This window comes from Salvelinus sp. IW2-2015, unplaced genomic scaffold (genome assembly GCF_002910315.2).
Source record: "Salvelinus sp. IW2-2015 unplaced genomic scaffold, ASM291031v2 Un_scaffold3051, whole genome shotgun sequence".
In the NCBI taxonomy this organism is placed as follows: Eukaryota; Metazoa; Chordata; class Actinopteri; order Salmoniformes; family Salmonidae; genus Salvelinus; species Salvelinus sp. IW2-2015.
In genome coordinates, this window is record NW_019944343.1 from 19,909 (window position 1) to 24,617 (window position 4,709).

A 4,709-nucleotide genomic window follows, 5' to 3' on the forward strand; every position below is an offset into this window, starting at 1 on the left:
GTGCAGACTCAGGACAACTGAGCTTTGGAGGAATACGCAGGTTTAAAGAGGAGTCCGTAATTTGCTTTCTAATGATTATGATCTTTTCATCAAAGAAGTTCATGAATTTATCACTGCTGAAGTGAAAGCCATCCTATCTTGGGGAATGCTGCTTTTTAGCATAGCTTTACGACAGTATTAAAAATAAATGTTGGATTGTTCTTATTCTCCTCAATTAAGTTGGAAAAAATAGGATGATCGAGCAGCAGTGAGGGCTCTTTGGATACTGCACCAGGTACTGTCTTTCCAAGCTAAGTCGGAAGACTTCCAGCTTTGGTGTGGACGCATTACCGTTCCCGCATCTAGACAGGTCCCGTCTAACCATAAACCTAACCCAAACCAGCATCCAGACAGGTCAGTCTAACCCTAAACCTACCCAGCAAGCATCAGACATGTCTAGTCTAACCCTAACCCTAACCTAACCAAGCCAGCATAGACAGGTCTATCTAACCTAAACCTAACCCAAGCCAGCATCCAGACAGGTCTAGTCTAACCCTAACTAACCAAGCAGAATCTAGACAGTCTAGTCTAACCTAAACCTAACCCAAGCCAGCATCCAGACAGGTCAGTCTAACCCTAAACCTACACCAACCAGCATCCAGACAGGTCTAGTCTAACCCTAAACCTAACCCAAGCCAGAATCCAGCAGGTCTAGTCTAACCCGTAGGCATTTCTAGTGTTAGCTTTCTTAAACCTAACCCAAGCCAGCATCCAGACAGGTCTAGTCTAAACATAACGCCAAGCCAGCATATAGAAGGTCCTAAGTCCATAACCTTAAACCTAACCCAAGCCAGCATCCAGGCAGGTCTAGTCTAACCCTAACCCAAGCCAGCATCCAGACAGGTCCAGTCTAACCCTAACCCTAAACCTAACCCAAGCCAGCATCTAAACAGGTCTAGTCTAACCCTAACCCTAACCAAAGCCAGAATCTAGACATGTCTAGTCTAACCCTAACCCTAAACCTAACCTAAGCCAGCATCCAGACAGGTCTAGTCTAACCCTAAACCTAACCCAAGCCAGAATCCAGACAAGTCTAGTCTAACCCTAAACCTAACCCAAGCCACCTTAACCAAGCCAGAATCCAGACAAGTTTAGTCTAACCTAAACCTAACCCAAGCCAGCATCCAACAGGTCTAGTCTAACCTTAACCTAACCCAAGCCAGCATCCAGACAGGTCTAGTCTAACCCTAACCAAGCCAGCATCCAGACAGGTCCAGTCTAACCCTAACACTCACCCAGCAGCAATCCAGACAGGTCTAGTCTAACACTAAACCTAACCCAAGCCAGCATTCAGACAGGTCTAGTCTAACCTTAAACTAACCCAAGCCAACATCCAGACAGTCTAGTCTAACCCTAACCCTATACCTAACCCAAGCCAGCATCCAGACAGGTCTAGTCTAACCCTATACCTAACCCAAGCCAGAATCTAGACAGTCTAGTCTAACCCTAACCCTAAACCTAACCAAGCCAGCATCTGACAGGTCTAGTCTAACCCTAAACCTAACCCAAGCCAGATCTAGACATGTCTAGTCTAACCTAACCCTAAACCTAACCAAGCCAGCATCCAGACAGGTCTAGTCTAACCATAAACCTAACCCAAGCCAGAATCCAGACAAGTCTAGTCTACCCTAAATCTACCCAAAGCTGCATCCAGACAGTCAGTCCAAACCTAACCCAGCCAGCATCCAGACAGGTCTAGTCTAACCCTAAACCTAACCCAAGCCAGATCATAGACAGTCCAGCTAAACCCTAAACCTAACCCAAACCAGCATTCAGACAGGTCTAGTCTAACCCTAAACCTAACCCAAACCAACATCCAGACAGGTCTAGTCTAACCCTAAACCAACCCAATCAAGTATCCAGACAGGTCTAGTCTAACCCTAAACCTAACCAAGCCAGCATCCAGACAGGTCCAGTCTCTAACCCTAAACCAACCCCAAGCAGCATCCAGACAGGTCCATCTACCCTAAACCTAACCCAAGCCAGCATCTCTCTAGTCTAACCCTACCTAACCCAAGCAGAATCAGACATGTTAGTCTAACCCTAACCCTAAACCTAACCAAGCCAGCATCCAGACAGGTTAGTCTAACCCTAAACCTAACCCAAGCCAGATCCAGGACAGGTCTAGTCTAACCCTAAACCTAACCCAAAGCCTGCATCCAGACAGGTCTAGTCTAACCTAAACCTACCCATCAAGATCCAGACGTCTAGTCTAACCCTAAACCTAACCAAGCAGCATCCAGACAGGTCAGTCTAACCCTAACCCTAACCCAAGCCAGAATCTAGACATGTCTAGTCTAACCCTAACCCTAAACTAACCCAAGCCAGCATTTAGACAGGTCTAGTATAACCCTAACCCTAACCCAAGCCAGAATCTAGACATGTCTAGTCTAACCCTAACCCTAACCTAACCTAAGCCAGCATCCAGACAGGTCTAGTCTAACCCTAACCCTAACCCAAGCCAGAATCCAGACAGTCTAGTCTAACCCTAAACCTAACCCAAGCCGCATCCAGACAGATCCAGTCAACCCTATACCTAACCCAAGCCTGCATCCAGACAGATCCAGTCTAACCCTAAACCTACCGCAAGCCTGCATCCAGACAGATCAGTCTAACCCTATACCTAACCCAAGCCAGCATCCAGAACAGGTCAGTCTAACCCTAAACCTAACCCAAGCCAGATCCAGACAGGTCTGTTCTCCCTAACCCTAAACCTAACCCAAGCCAGATCCAGACAAGTCTAGTCTAACCCTAAACCTAACCCAAGCCTGCATCCAGACAGATCCAGTCTAACCCTTACCTAACCCAAGCTGCATCCAGACAGTCCATCTAAACCTAAACCTAACCCAAGCCTGCATCCAGACAATCACGTTCTAACCCTACCTAACCCAAGCGCATCCAGACAGATCCAGTCTAACCCTATACCTAACCCAAAGCCAGCATCCAGACAGTCTAGTCTAACCCTAAACCTAACCCAAGCCAGCATCCAGACAGATCCAGCTCTATACCCTATACCTAACCCAAGCCGCATCCAGACAGGTCTAGTCTAACCTAAACCTAACCCAAGCCAGCATCCAGACAGGTCATGTCTAACCCTAAACCTAACCCAAGCCAGATCAGACAGGTCCAGCCTAACCCTAAACCTAACCCAATCAAGTATCCCGACTGTCTAGTCTAACCCTAAACTACCCAAGCCAGCATCCGACAGGTCCAGTCTAACCCTAAACCTAACCCAAGCCAGCATCCAGACAGGTCCAGTCTAACCTAAACCTAACCCAAGCCAGCATCGAGACAGGTCTAGTCTAACCCTAACCCTAACCCAAGCCAGAATCTAGACATGTCTAGTCTAACCCTAACCCTAAACCTAACCCAAGCCAGCATCTAGACAGGTCTAGTCTAACCCTAACCTAACCCAAGCCAGATCTAAACATGGTCTAGTCTAACCCTAACCCTAAACCTAACCCAAGCCAGCATCCAGACAGGTCTAGTCTAACCCTAAACCTAACCCAAGCCAGATCCAGACAAGTCAGTCTAACCCTAAACCCTAACCCAAACCAAATTATAGACAATCTAGTCTAACCTAACCTAACCCAAGCCAGCATCCAGACAGGCCAGTCTAACCCTAAACCTAACCCAAGCCAGCATCGAGACAGGTCTAGTCTAACCCTAACCCTAACCAAGCCAGAATCTAGACATGTCTAGTCTAACCCTAACCCTAAACCTAACCCAAGCCAGCATCTAGACAGGTCTAGTCTAACCCTAACCCTAACCCAAGCCAGAATCTAGACATGTCTAGTCTAACCCTAACCTAACCTAACCCAAGCCAGCATCCAGACAGGTCTAGTCTAACCCTAAACCTAAACCAAGCCAGAATCCAGACAAGTCTAGTCTAACCCTAAACCTAACCAAGCCAATATATAGACAAGTCTAGTCTAACCTTAAACCTAACCCAACCAGCATCCAGACAGGTCTAGTCTAACCTAAAACCCAAGCCAGCATCCAGACAGGCTAGTCTAACCCTAAACCTCACCCAAGCCAGCGTCCAGACAGGTCTAGTCTAACCCTAAACCTAACCCAACCCAAAGGCAAAAAAACATCTGCTACTTCTGCACACAGATCTTTTTATTTACTTAGCATACCACCACACACCACAACATAGCATCTTTCCACAGGTTTACGTCCACCATCGATAATATAGTATTCACATATTCTACATGAAAAATAAGTATTCTTCATATTGTATGAAGATAGCATAGACTTATTCACAGAATCATTCTGGACTGAACACAGCGTTCACATTCTGTGTATCACAGAATCATATCCAGGGATTCAAATGTTTTGTTTTGACTAATCTCACTTCCTCATTCCTCATATAGCTTTAAACATGGCCTTTCTAACCATTAGAAAGGCAGGAAAAAACCTTTTCCAATAGAAAGTCAGTTGAGAAAGTTCCATAGTTCATTCCTGCTCCGTTCTTAGCTCCGTCCATGTAGCTTGTATAGTTATTCTCTCTGGGGCCCTGAAGCACCACAGCTGGTCCTGTTGGTCTAGGGGTGACCTGGGATGAACTGTGTCCCACACTCCTCTCCCCTCTTCCCCCTGCCCTCCCTCTCCTCCCCCCACATCAGACAGCACAACAGCGACCAGAGATGTCGTTGAAGGAGATGAGA